Genomic DNA, 15,458 nt, shown 5'->3' on the forward strand with positions numbered 1-15,458 from the left:
ATTTTCAATTTCAAGATTATGGTGGCCTACTATAGCCCTTGCTATGAATATACTCAGATCTTACTTTAATTGACATATACTTCCTCCCAGATCTGCTGGTCAGTATTTCCTCAACTAAATTTTATTTCAAATTTGCCTTTGGTAGAATGAAAATTCTTTACTGTGAAATTGCTGATATTTGCCAGCCAAAACATTTGCATACTGATAAGCCAGGCAGTTCTACTGTCTCTTATACTATGAATACAATGATTACCCCTTCTAGTGACTAGCTCTTCACTAAGTATTTTTCCAGTTATTATGACACTCATAATAATTTGTGGTTGGAATTTAATTTTCCATAAGATTTTCCAACTTTATTTGGTCCTCTGAAAGCTAATAATGGAAGTTAAATGCCTTCTTAATCTTAAGAAATTCAAGTTTTCATTATTTTAATTTTAATAACAGAAGTTGTTTAGCTCAATTGAAGAGTCAACATCTTAATAAGCAAGTGTAAATTATTGCTTAGTAGGTACCTACCAATACCACTTCCAAAATCAATGCATTAATAGTATTCTTTAGTCATGGTAGACTTGTCAGGCCCACAGACTCACAAAGGAGATTGTGGTTAAGGCTTAAATAAATGAGTCAAATGGTATGATTTTAGGGCTCCAGGAGGATAAAAACTCTCTAACAGAATTGGAGATTCTCTGAGGGCTAAGATAGAGATTTTCTCTGGGGAGACATATTTATTTATTGTCAAAACGAGAGAAGGGAATACTGAGGAAAGGTAGAAACCTCTCAATGACTTCTCCAAGTAAGATATTATGTTAATTTATGAAAACCATTATATTTCCAAAAAGGTCTCCACCCAGGAGTGAGAAGCCTAGTGCTACAGTCCATATTTAATAACAGTTGGAGCCAGATGTCCTTACCTATGGCCTTAGACAAGTGGTGTAGGCCTTCGACAGACTGACAAGTAAGCATGAAAAGCCAATTTTTTGTTTGTTTGTTTTATGTATTTAGTACAGAGTCTACAGGTCTCAATACACAGATCGGATTGTCATAGTCATTCTCCTGTTTTCAGCTTCCCAAGTGCTGGAATTACAGGTATGTGCCTCAAGGCCCAGTCTCAATTGCTGTCTCAGCATGTCCCAAGGGGGGGGGCAGCATGACAAATCTGGGATTGAACCCAGGCCACCGCATTCTGCCTATACAAGTAAAAGCCAATTGTTTAAAGCCAACTGGCCACACAAACCCGCACCGGCTAAGAATCAGCGGCTTACGAAGGTGGAGCTCGGCAGCAGATTGCAGCAGGCAGCGATGTACCTCACGGCGACAGTGGAACTGGACACCAGTAGCCAGCACCAGGCAGTCCGCAAAGAAGTGGCTGAGAAATGCTAGAAACTGTTCCTCAACTTAATGGAGAAGCCCCAGAGAAGCAATGGTGAAATTGAGTACTTGCATTTAGCCAAGGAGCTGATTTGTCTTGAGAGGAACACATTTGTTGTACGTTTTGCAGACTTGGAACAATAAAACCAGCAACTCTCCACAACCATTCAAGAAGAGTTCTACAGAGTCTACACTTACCTGTGTTGTGCCTTGAAGACTTTTGCCAAAGGCTATAAAGAGACCCTTCTTGCCAAGAATTTTTATGTTGTGTTCCAAGAGCTACCTACTAGACACAAGATTCGAGAACTCACCTCATCCAGAATTGGTTTGCTCACTCGCATCAGTGGGCAAGTAGTACGGACTCACTCCATTCACCCTGAACGGGTGAGCAGAACTTTCCTGTGCTTGGACTGTCAGATGGTGATCAAGGATGCAGAATACCAGTTCAAATACACACAGCCAACTATATGCTGAAATTCAGTTTGTGTCAACAGGAGGAGATTCTTGCTGGATACAAATAAATCAAGATTTGTTGATTTTCAAAAGGTCCATACTCAGGAGACTCAAGTTGAGCTCCCCCAAGGAAACTTTACCCACAGTTTAGAAGTAACTTTAAGGGCTGACGCTGTGGTGTCAGCTCAGGCTGGTGACAAGTGTGACTTTACGGGGACCTGATTATTGTGCCTGACTTCTCTAAGCTTAATACACCAGGAGTCTGCAGAAACTAATTCCCATGTCAGCAGCAGTGCTGATGGCTAAGAGACAGAAGGCATTCAGGGACTCCAAGCCTTTAGTGTTTTAAGGATCTTTCTTACCCACTGGTCTTTCTTGCCTGTTGTGTTGCACCAACCAACCCACATTTTGGAGGGAAAGAGCTCAGAGATGAAGAACAGACAGCCGAGAGCATTAAGAACCAGATGACTGTAGAGGAGTGAGAGAAAGTTTTTGAAATGAGTTGAGATGAAAATCTCTGCCACAATCTTTGTACCAGCCTGTTTCCTACTATACATGACAATGGTGAAGTAAAATGGCGTGTCCTGCTGATGCTCCTTGGTGGTGTTCTAAAGACAACAGGAGAAGGGGCCTGTCTTTGAGAAGACATAAATGTTTGCATTGTTGGTCACCCAAGTACAGCTAAGAGGCAGTTTTTCAAGCACGTGGAAGAGTTCAGCCCCAGAGATATCTGCACCAGTGGCAAAGCATCCAGAGCTTCTGGCTTAACAGCTGCCTTTGTGAGAGATGAAGAATCACATGAGTATGTTATTGAGGCTGGAGCTTTGATGCTGGCTGATAATGGTGTGTGTTGTATTGATGAATCTGATAAAATGGATGTGTGGGATCAAGCTGCTATTCATGAAGCTAGGGAACATCAGACCATTTCCATCACTTTTGGCAGCAGCAAACCCAGTTAGTGGACACTATGACAGGTCCAAGTCTCTGAAGCAGAATATAAATTTGTCTTCTCCCACTATGTCCTGATTCAATCTCTTCTTTATCTTGCTGGATGAATGTAATGAGGTTACAGATTATGCTATCGCTATGTGGATAGTAGACTCACATTCAAGAATTGAGGAGTCGACTGACAGAGTCTACTCCCTTGATGACAATCAGGAGATATCTTCTTTTTGCCAGACAGTTCAAACCCAAGATTTCCAAAGAGTCAGAGGACTTCATTGTGGAGCAATACAAACATGTTCACCAGACAGATGGTTCTTGGGTAGCCAAGTATTTGTGGAGGATCACAGTGCAACAGTTTGAGAGCATGATCAGTCTTCTGAAGCAATGGCCTGCATGTATTGCTGTGATGAGGTCCAGCCAAAACATGTGAAGGACACTTATCAGTTACTAAATAAGTCAATCATCTGTGTGGAAACTCCTGATGTCAATCTAGACCAAGAAAAGGAGACCCAGATAGAAGATGATGAGGGTCTGGATGGTGTCAATGGTCTTGCTGACAGTCCTGCCCCTGTGAATGGAGTCAATGGCTACAGTGAGGACATAAATAAAGATCTTGTTTCCAAAGCCTCCTTTAGGCTGGGCTTTGAGTACTGCCAAATCTCTAACCTCACTGTGCTTCACCTCAGAAAAATGGAAAAAGAGGAGGATGAGTCAGCATTGAAGAGGAGTGAACCTGTTAACTGGTACCTGAAGGATACTGAATCAGAAATAGACTCAGAAAATGAATTTATACATAAAAAGAAAATGATAGAGAACGTCATTCATCGCCTCATGCACTACAACCATATTCTCATTGAACTCACCCAGGCTGAGCTCCACAGAGGGAAGTGAGAACTATGAAGAAGATCCACACTTAGTAGTTAGCCCTACCTGTTCAAAGACTGAGGAGTGGAAAGTAACTGACAAGAGTTGATGAGTTGAGGAAAAGGACCTTCCAGCCTGGAGTCTGGGTATGGCTCTGCCAGACAGAAGAATGAATTTTTTTAAAAACTACTATTTCTTTCATTCATTAAAATAAATTTCTTCTAAAAAAAAAAAAGCCAGCTCAAGTCACTTTGTAGTGGTCACCATCATAAAACTATGCAAAAGAGATGTTCGACAAAGTGTGAGAGGAATGATATATTATAAAAAGAAATTCTGAGATAGTGTATTTGGTTTTCCATGTATATGTGGTAGGACTTACTAAGTTAACTCAATGAGAATTGTGTAGACCAAACAACTGACTGATTTTCTTTATACTATATTTCAGTCTTACTCTTTGTTTCTATCTTCCTTCTCATATATTTGTCTAGAAAGTAAAATATCCACTTCCAGCAGAATTTCATTTTTTGACAATTATTTAAGACCTTTATTAACAGGTGCTTGCCGTTTGTTGACTTTTTTGAAAAAATCAAGTTGTAAACTTTTATCACGAATTAAAAATGAAGTTCTTAAAAATCTCAACTTGACCAGATATGAAACAATGTAAAAACCTTTAAAGGTGTATTGAGAAAAACCAGGCTTTTTTAAAAAACACGTTTGTCATTACCAAGAAGAGACGTCTTTAGGTAAAAATAATAAATCCCCATGCTGCACAGATAATGCAGATAGTTCTAGTTATCTGGTCAATGAGCAAAAAGCAAGCACTTAAGGGCTTCAGCTCCAATCCTTTGTTCATTTATTACTGGAATTTCCTATTTGTTTCTTTCTTCCTGTATGACTGAACCAGATGATGGTAGAGACAGTAAGCTGGCATTTACTCAGCCCCACCCTGCTCAACCTCAGGAGCCAATGAATTCTCAGCTGGTGGATAGGCTGCTTTTGTCTCTTTGCCATCTTGTGGTTTAGGGTTTTCTGGGTGTCTGCGTAGGTAATTGAAGTTGTGACAGTACCAATGTTGAGGTGGCTGCTGATCTTGGGTCTCATCTCCTTGATTTTCCTTATCTTCTTCATTGCCATCCTCTCTAGGCTGTTTTTGGTGAGGAGGGCCCCTGCGGAATCGTGGTCTATAACCTCCGTAGATATTCTGCCTCCCTTGTCTACCTTGTTCTCCTGCACCTGTTGTAACCCAAGAAGGAGACAACCAGGCAAAACGTCCAAAAAGATGGTAGTGCTTTATGTTAGCTAGTACCCAGTGGCACCCTCAGAGTCCAAGAGACAGAGAGGAGCCCCGAGTAAGGGGAGGCACAGTAATTTAAACCCAAAAATCGCACAAAACCGCCCAACCAAGCAAGCCGATCACGGAAGCCAATAGCAGATGTTAATGTGGTCAAGGGAGCATATGACTTTTTACAGGATTGGTTGTAGCACACCTGGAGGAAGCTGGACACAGAGAACTTGCCCCTTTTGGACTAGTGGAGTACAGAACAGGGTGTGTAATCTAGGTATGCAGTCATGCTGACCTTATAAGGACAATGTGGCCGATCGGTTGCCAGGAACACCTGTTTTTCTTCGCCTTGAGACATTCTCAGAACCAGGGCAAAGGTGAATCAGAGGAACAAGATGGAGTTACTAACGTCAGGGTATAACATGCCTTGAAGGGAGTGGGGTTAAGAAACAAAAAGTCACATTTTACAGTAGCTGACATAGTTTACTAAGACGGCGCATTCAGAACAGGGTGGTGGCTCTTTGGTCAGGTTATAACAGCACCCTGGCTGTCAGCACCCTCCATCAATTCTTCTTGCACAGGAGGGTTGGAATACTGTGGTCGACACCTATAGGGTCTCCACATGTACTAAGGTGGGAACCTTCCCCTGCAGTAGGGCCGGCATGGCTGGGCCTGGCCTTCGGGAGAGCTCTCCGATCCCTCATTCTTTTCCCCACTATTTTGGTAATTCTTCTGGTAACTGCGTGGAGGACACCTACCACGTCGATAGTGTCTATAATGGTTACGGTCTGCTGTGTATTTACTGCCTTGAACTGGAGCTCCACCAGGGCCTGTGACATTTGCTGCCTCCGCACCCTTTTCTCCTTCAACAACACCAAGCTCCACAGTCTATCTCCTACACTGCGAAGGTCCTTCCTGGGGTTATTCTTCTTTATGGCACTCTGGTGTACAAATACATCTTCCTTGGTGTCATTCCTGTTGATGAAGCCATATCCGTTTCTTACATTAAACCATTTTACTGTTCCCAAAATCTTCATTGTGATGACCTCCTTGTCCCCACCGCCAGCGGTGTGTGAGGCTGCCTGGGCCGCCGCTCCCTGTGCTGCTGCCCCGGTGCCGGCTCGGTGTCAGCAGCCCTGAGGGCGGGAGGGTGGTGGGCGGCTGCTGGGTCTCAGCCTCGCTGCTCATGGTTGCGGTGATGGTGACTGGGGCCAGCTGTGGCAGCTGCGGCTCCTCCCGGTGTGTGATGGTAACTAGGCCGGTGGTGGGGCTGCCCAGGGCTCTCTGGGGTCTGGTCTCAACTCCCTTTACAGATTGAACTCTCCAGCAGAATTTCAAATGAAATATTTTTGCCAATTAAGAAATTTGGCATATTGCCATGGTGTTCTTGAAATTTTTAAATTTTATTTGATTTTTGTATTCAAAGATATGTAATAATCTCATTGTGATCAATTCTCTTAAAGTGCTTAGGGTCTACAACTAAAAAAAAACGAAATGGAGTAAAAAATTAATTTTTGTTATTATCAAAACAATTCTACAGTAGAAAGTCCCTCAAGGAATGTGATTTTAGGAAGATGGAAGATAAGTGATGTTTTTACATTGCTATTATCAAAATCTGGAAAAGAAATCTAGCCTGGAAAGCTCCTTCCCTCCAAGTCTGGGTAGTTGAAAAACTACTACTTGAGGTTTCTGACCAAAGAAGGCAGGGCAAATGGCTGGTTCATGAGTTTAGGATTTTTTTGGTCTTTGGTCATAGAGGTAGCTCAGCAGTCTAACCTCAAGCCTAAGCAAGCTAAAGGACCCCAGGTTACATCACCCTGGCACCACATGCCATGTCAGCGCTGTGCCTGGGCACGCTGAACCAACCACCAAGATTGGACATGGTGGTGCACGCCTGTAATCCTGGTGCTGGGGAGGCTGAAACAGCAGGATCACTATGAGTCCAAGCTACACAGTGATGCATAAAAAAAAAGAAAAGAAATGGAAAGAAAAGAAAAGAAAAGAAAAGAAAAGAAAAGAAAAGAAAAGAAAAGAGGAATCTTTCGTCTTTGTAAACCTTAGCATTTTCACTATGTCAGTTATTTAGAACTATCAGCTCTTTCTCTTGGAATCTGAACTAGAACTTTGGCCACAGTTTATGGTCACTGTAACATGATTTATGCTGGAAAAATGTTTGTTTCTTGTAGCTGTCATTGAAATATAATTATTCCTCATAGAAAAAATGTTAATGCTTGCTTGTAATGAGATAAAGAATACCTAAAATATTTATGGCATTTTATAAAGCTTATAGACCCAAGAGATTTATATGATCATTGTGGATTTAAAATAAATAATAAGCAAATATTGAAGGATTTTTTAAAAGCATATTCTTGTCATGGTTCATTATTTACTAACATTATACTGACAACAAAAAACAGTTAAATGCTGAGTTCCAAAGTAATCTGAATCATGTTCTTTAAGTGTCCCTTTAATGGCTTTGTTTATCAAATCATTTTTCTCATACAGTTAATGTGTCCTCATTAAATAGACAAGTTACAAAAATGATGCAGTCAGCTCATCCACAATTTTTAAGCTTTCATTTCTTTCCATTTTTTTAAGTATTTTGGGGAAGGGTCTACATACAGAGTGTTAAGGGTCTCACTACAAGATTGGACTCATAGTTATTCATCTGTTTACAGCCTCCCAAGAGCTGAGATTACAGGTGTGCACCACCACACCCAGTCTCCCATTTCTTTCTTAAATGATTTTATGGAGTGATATGGTAAAGATTCTCAACAAATCAATTATCAATAAGATCAGGAAGAAGAAATGATCCAAATGCATACAGGAAAGCCATAAAAAGGAAGAGAAATAAATGAAAAGAAAGAAAGCTAATAATGATTAGTATCTTAGGAAACAAAACACAGAGAAATCATACTGATGATCCTCTAGATTTGAAAACATGAAGTATTACTAAGACAAACTTAAAGAAATAGAGACTTCATGGCTCTATTGACCAGAATTTGAGTCTCCTATTTATTTTATCTTTCAATTAATTTAATTGAGAAAGAAATAGCTATGAGACAGTTTCAAAACAGGTTAGTAGGACAGATACAATAATTAATATACTGCATATTGTTGTCTTTATAGTAGTTATTCATAGTACAAGATGCAGAAATGATATCTTGTCTAAACACTATTAGTACAAATCTTTCTTCTCATTGAACTAAGAGAAAGTAGCTGTATATTTATCCTATTTTGTATATACATATATATCTATATCTATATCTATCTATCTATATATATGTATATATATATATACACATATATATTCACTATAAAATGGTCCTTCATTTATATCCTCCTTTTTTGTTTAGTTTTGTCAGAGAGGAGAGTCACCTAGAGAAAAAAAATTCTCTCAGGCTTTCGCAAAGGGCAAATTGGCCAAGCAGTGGCCATGACTCATCCACATGGCTAACACTAACAAAATATCTACAAACTACTGTACATGGTTTCAGGGTAAATCCTGAGGAGATTTGACTGACCTTGTCTGATACAAAAGTTACATGTTTAGCTCTATAGGTCTTGCTTTATCTTGGTCTTAACCATTGAGTAGAAAAGTATAAACACAAGGTATAAAAAGTAAAGCCATATCAATATGCTGAGCTGTAAAAGGTTCAAGTCAACAACTTCTGACATTGCCAGTCCTAAGGATAACCCACTACTATTCTGGTCTACTGAAGTCTGCTTTTAAAAGACAGCTATGCTGATTCTGAGGTAAATCCAAATGTTTAAATTATTCTGAGACTCAATGTTTCCTGTTTCTACTTTGATAAAATGTAAAAAAAAAAAAAAAAAATTCAATGGCATTCTCATTCTTTGAACTCTATTCTCAAATTTTATGGTTTTTTTTACATATTTGAAGATTGCCATTCTGAATTTAAATATAATTACTGTATTTTGATAGTTAGTTATAAGGAATAGAGGGGAAAAGGAGATCGTTCAGTAGAATAAGTGCTTCCTTGGCAAGTGCAACGGCCTGAATTCATTCCCCAGTTCTGCAAAAAAATAAAATAATAATAATAATAATAATAATAATAAGGAATAGAAAAAATATACATATTGAATTTGTGTGGCTGAAATCTTTATGTGAGTGTAACATGTATTGCATGTATACAAATGAAGTTTTGAGAAAATATTTAGTAGTTAGCAATAAAAGTATCTATTTTTTCTATACATTTTTGTTTTTAAGAATATTAAACTTTTGAGATAGTAATAAGCAATTTAGAATGTCACTTTTGTTACCTTAGGAAAGTTTTTCTTTAATAATTGCAGCTGTGCTATTAATGAATTTTATTACATGAGAAAGGGAGAAATGATGATAATGTTGATTTCAAAATACTTTATTGTATCTTATGAAGAAGATTTGAAACCTATAAATTTGTCAAATAATTTTATAAAACCCCTTAAAATTGCTACCTGTACTGTAAACTAACTAACTATATGAATTTTTTTAGTACTCTGGGGAAACACATTTGAAAATTTCTTAGATTACAAACTCATTTTCTTATTTTTGGGAAAATTGCCCTTGAACTGCCTGATTTTCAGAAATCAGAGATTTTTTTTTTTTTGAGACAAGTCTTGATATGCAGTTCAGAACCAGCTGAACTCACTATGGAATGCACTGCATAGTCCAAGTGGGACTCAAAATCACAGCAATCCATCTGCTTCAGCCTCCCTGGGATTACAAGCATGTGCCACCATGCCTGTCTAAGAATTATTTTTACAAATATGTTGTGGTTTGTGTCTAGATATCTCCCCAAAGCTTCATGCAGCATAAGGAGGGACAGACTTTTCAGAGGTGGCTAAATCTAGAGTATGTGATTGATTCATGTTCCAGTGCTGGTTTAATGGTATAAGTGCTACACTTGTTCTAGGGCAGGTAGCCTGCATATAACATAAGTGACAGGAAAAGGTTTGTCTCTTGCCTTCTGCTGTCTTGAACTCTTTCCCCTCTGCCACGGGTAACACTGCCCTGGAGCCAGTGGATTATGGACTGCAATCTCTAAACTGAATTAAATAAAGCTCTGCTCCTTTAACTTTGGGTGTTTATTATTTTGTCTCAGTAATGGTAAAAGTAGCTAAGATAAAATCTAATTCTTGGTTCCCCCCCCCCCACAGGAATTGAACTCAGAGCTTAGCACTTGCCAGGCTACATTCCTTGCCTCAAATTCTTATTTTTTTTAAATATGAGTTATCTAGTCTTAATATCTTTTTGTCAGTATTAACTTTCATTATCATATGATAAATAAAATACCTGACACATGAATATTAGAGAATATGGTTACAAAATCAGGACATGAGTTAGTATATGTGCTTTATTATGAGTAAAGGAATGTGTTTTATAATGAATAAAAAGTAAAAGCTTCATTATTATTATACTGATAACAACAACAAGGTATAATAAGGTATGCTAAGAATTTAGAATGTGCTATAAACCCTTTTGGTTAATTTTCTATGCTTATGAAAAATTAAGGCAAAAATTTCAGTATCCCACCACTCATATATTTTCCATAGTATTTTGCAATTTAGTCATATTAATAAAATAAAATGAAGCTAGCAGGAGACACATTATATGTTTTTTTTAATGTATTTGGTACAGGGTCTCACTGCACAGCTGGGACTCATACTAATTCCCCCATTTTCAGCCTTGCCAGCTCTAGGATTACAGGTGTGCGCCATCATGCACACACTCAGTGTTCGCACAGTGTGCCCAGAGTCGGGGCTCGTGCGGCATGCAGTACCGGGGATGGAACCCCAGGGCTGGCACTTACCTAAGCAGGCATTTAGTCTGCTGAACTCTCTCTCTGACCCTCAGGAGACATTTTGTAGTATTTATTCTACTACTAGTTCCTATGGGATTTCTGTGTCTGCCATTCCAGGCTCAGCTGCAATTTTCTCATGTAAAAAGTCGGTCTGTAGGATTGGATTATATTAACCATTATATTTATAACATTGTGTTATTCTGCAGATGTACACTGCTTTTTCTCAAATTATATGACTCATGTCATATTCAAAATGTAAAATGTCCTTACACATTAATATTTTTCCAGTTTGATAGATATTGCATTACATTGATTTTCCTATCTCCTACTCAGATTAATGTCAAGATGACTCTTAACAACAAAGTCGTTCATGTAACAGAATCCTTAATGAAACAGAATCCCCAGTGATCTGTGGATCACTAAAAAGGCCAAGAATAAAACATTCTAAAGTCTTTAAAAAGTTCAGAACCCAAATGATGTCATAAAAGACTGATTTTTTGTGTGTTATTTTTTGTCTATATTATCATATTGTTTATGATTCCACTTCCCTCTGTTATTCACTCTCATATATTCCTTCTATACTTGACAGCCCCAATTGTATCCATTAATGCTTATGCTAACATCTATTCTGGTCCCTATTAGCTGGAATAAACACTTGGTAATTTTAAAAAGTCCATTGATTCACTCTATTTGATTTGTTCACATCTTACAAAGGAACCAGTTTCTCTGGGAAATGCACACAAAACTCTGCTAGCCAGACCTACCCCACAGAGAGACCCCTGATGTATACACTCCACAATAATCAGGATTATGTTGAAGGAAAGAGTATTACCTCAGGGAAAATCAGTTGTTGACAGAAAGAGAATTGATCCTGGTCAACATAACACAAACTATGAACAATTCCTAGATCATTGCTCAGAGGAGGCTTTACTGGTATGGCTAAGTCATAAATCAGAACTTCTATAATCAGGCAAATGGGAATACACCATGTGAGATGCCATTCATCACTTCTCACTTCTTCTCCAAAAAAGAAGAAAAGTGCATTTTCTTCTTTTTTGTTTTTGTTTTTTTCTTTCACTGGTGTATTTTGTACTCGCAACACAGAATAAATAATGATGTTCATTTTGGGGAGCTGGTGCATACATATATTGTGATTATTTTTCATCTCCCTAGTCTTCTTTCTTACATCCCTGCTCCTCCTCATTCACTTTTTCATGTCCAAGTCAGCACATACATGTTTGTCCAGGAAGATTCAAGCTTCCTTAATACTATTGACACTATTCTTCCCTTTTCCAGTGCTATGACTCTTAAGGAAGACAAAGAAAGCACTTTACTCAGTGATAAATTAGAAAACAAAATATATTCCTCTCAAATAATTGAGAAAAAAAATTAATGTGTAAAAACATGCCACTGTTATATCCTTAAAAATGCTTCCACTTTATTTTCTAATTTTTTAAAATAATTTTATTGAGAAATAGCAATGAGATAATTTTAAAACCGATTACTAGCAGTTTCAATAATTAATACATTGCATATTATTGTCTTAGTGGTTATTCATTGTACAAGATGCAGACATGATATCCTGCCCACAAACATTAATAGAACAAATCTCTCTATTCATGGAATTAAGAGAATGCAGCTGTGTATCCTAACTATTTTGAATATGCAGATACAAAATGGCCCTTCATTTGTATCCCCTTTTTTGTTTAACTTTCTCAGAGAAGGGCATTCCATTGTCATTTAAATATTGTAGGTGTGTGAATTCAGGAAAATATTTCAACATTCCATAATAGTAGTGGGTTTTCCCTAAGATTTGCAATGTCAGAAGTTCTTGACCTGAACATTTTATAGCTCATCATTTTATTATGGTTTTACTTTTTATACTTAATTTTCATACTTTTCTGCTGGGTAGATAAGACCAAGAAAGAGCATGACCTGTATAACAAGAAATGTAACTTTTATATCTGACAATGTCAGTTAAATCCCCTCAGGATTTATCCTGAAACTCTGTACTACAGTTTGTAGATCCTTTGTCAGTTTCAGCCATATGGATGAGTCATGGCCATTGCTTGACCAATTTGCTCTCGGTGAAAGCCTGAGAGAATGTTTTCTCTCCATGTGACTCTCCTTAGGCACACTCTACATCATCGATCACTTTCCTCTGTGGTCCCACAATCTCCTGATCAGAAAATTTGGGATGCAGAAACATTTTTACTTTAAACTGATCTAAATATCTAATAATTATATTTGACAAGAATAGTATATCAACAATATTCATATTTCTAAATGTTTTCCTTCAAAATATTGTCTTCCTGAACATTGAAAAATTTATATTTCTTTTATGTATATGTATAACATATTTTAAATAGAAAACTTAAATTATCAACATAAGCATATTAGAACACCTTAACTTTTATGCTAACATGAAAAGTAATTCATTTACTTTTTCATATTTTAATTAATTTTAGGATATATTTGATAATATACTCCCATCTAAAAAAAATACAATTTTTGGCTTAAAAATATACTTTTGCAAACTGCTACATAAGTGACCAAGATAGAAATATTTTGAGGCTTATTGATCTGTCTGTGGTAGATAAGCATACTCCTCCCTATCTCTCCCACAGATTACAGTTTAAAACACAGGGCATATTGCATGAGGCAACTATTTGAGACAAGTTAAAAAATAGAAAATGTAAAGTTATATTTTGGATTAAAATCAAAATCAGGGAATACTCGATAATATTTTCTGTTCCACAGCCCTCCTTAGATTCTCTGGAATCCTAAATTCCAGATCTATATAGACATAGGAAGTTCCACAAAGAATTTTCTCATTCAATGCAGAAAATAGAAAGAGTAATCACTTTGGAAAAAAAGAGAATATTCTAAAACAATGATTTCCTTCCTTATCATTTAATTTTTCTGGCCGTACTGTAAGGATGCCTATCCAAGTTACATTCTTACATCTGTGATGGCAGAACAAGTAACAACTGCCCCACAGGGACCCACTACTGCGAGAAAAAATTCTTGTCTTTTCAGAGGAACTGGAAAAATGGGCCCCTAGGGTCTTAAGAGTATGAAAGAAATCTCCATTATGTTTTACTCTCTTTGCTTCACCTCATTGCTCCAAAATAGCTTCAGTTTCAGAAAGTTCATGACAGTACTATAAGGCTTAAGTTTATTCAGAGCAGTGGGAAGAAGGCTCTCTGTGCACAGCATGGCTCCCTTGGTGTAAGGAGAGGGGACTGTTAATGGGTTAGCAAGGTGATAGGAGCTCCTGAGTCACCTCGATTACACAAAGGCATTGGAGCGGCGCCTTCAGTGTTGAAAGAGTTAGCTCTAGAAATGCACATTGCACTTGCTAAATATTTAAGAAAGATACAATTGTAATATCAAAAAGGAACACTTTTTAATTTATTTCATAAAGCCAAGATTACTTTGTTTTATTAATAAGGGCAGAGATGTTTAGCACAAGAAAATTACAAACCAATATATTTATAGATATAGATTTTTAAGCACTCAACAAATACTAACAAATAAAGTGCATCTACTTACAAATAAGTAGTGCTTCATAAGTGAGATATATCCTAGGAATATAGAGCTGGTTTACTATCTAAAAGCCAATTAATGTAATCTAGTCTATCAGCATAGCAAAGAAAAACAAAATAGATGATTATATGAGTTAATGGAGAGAAAGAATTAAACAGAATTAAATATTCTCTCAAACTAAAATGTACCAATATTTTAGGAATAGAAGAGAATATGCTTAACCTCATAAAATTCAGAAATTAAAAAAAAAACTGCTGAAAGTATACTTACTGGGAAAGCTGAATTATTTTGTTCTAACATGGGAATAAGACCAGAGTGCCCACTGTCAGTATCACAAGTAAAATTGACATATGGGATTAGAAGAATTATAATGATCTCCATTTTGCATTGGTATAATCTTTATAGAAAAAATTGTCAATGTATTGTTACATAAAACCAGAATGAATTTAACAATGGTCTAAAATGCAGAACTAGCATACAAAAATCAAATTATATTTTTATATACCAAAGATAATTAATAAGAACCTGAAGTCAAAAAATAGAAATATTTATAATGACTTAAAAGTGAAATATATGTAATTGCAATATGGATAGGTAGTGTATATTTAAAATTACAAAATGCTGTTAAGAATTATAAATAAATTCGAAGATACACCAGTGAAGGAAGAATAAACACTGTCAAAAAGACAGTTCTCAAGTTATCTGTAGATTTAATTCAAACTGAATCAAAAGTTTGTTTTCTTGCAGTTGATAAAAAGCTGATTCATCCAGGGAAGTAGTTCAGTGGCTTAAGTGTCTGCCTGGCAAGTGGAAGGTCCTAAGTTCTGATCCCTAGTACCAAAATAAATAAATAAGTAAATAGATAAGTAAGAAATAGCTGATTCAAAAATTTATCTTTCTAATATGAAAAACAAAGGACCTAAAAAAATCAAAGCATTGTTAAAAAATTATGAAGCAGGGGGGCCTTGCCCCTTAGCTCAGTTCTCTAAGTGGCTTCTTCAACAAAGCAGTCAGGCTCAGGTTGCAGTGGTTCGATCCCCACAACTCAAGCCAGCCAAACCTGCCCTGAAGGCATTTGGAGAAAAAAAAATGGAGGGCTCAAATGACTGGCATTTTACTATTGTAGAACTGTATTCATTTAGATAGTATTACAATGGAGAACAGACAAGAACATGGAACAAGAGAAGACAGAA

The 15,458-nt window shown here is 37.1% G+C and overlaps 1 pseudogene across 1 annotated transcript; it reads left to right on the forward strand.

Annotated features, from left to right (window-relative positions):
- The first annotated feature begins 1,299 nt into the window (after positions 1-1,299).
- LOC101571322 lies at positions 1,300-3,739 on the forward strand (annotated as a pseudogene). Its single transcript, XR_192465.1, has one exon. The product of XR_192465.1 is annotated as a DNA replication licensing factor MCM6 pseudogene (transcript).
- Positions 3,740-15,458: the final 11,719 nt, after the last annotated feature.

This window comes from Octodon degus, unplaced genomic scaffold (genome assembly GCF_000260255.1).
Source record: "Octodon degus isolate 3935 unplaced genomic scaffold, OctDeg1.0 scaffold00030, whole genome shotgun sequence".
In the NCBI taxonomy this organism is placed as follows: domain Eukaryota; kingdom Metazoa; phylum Chordata; class Mammalia; order Rodentia; family Octodontidae; genus Octodon; species Octodon degus.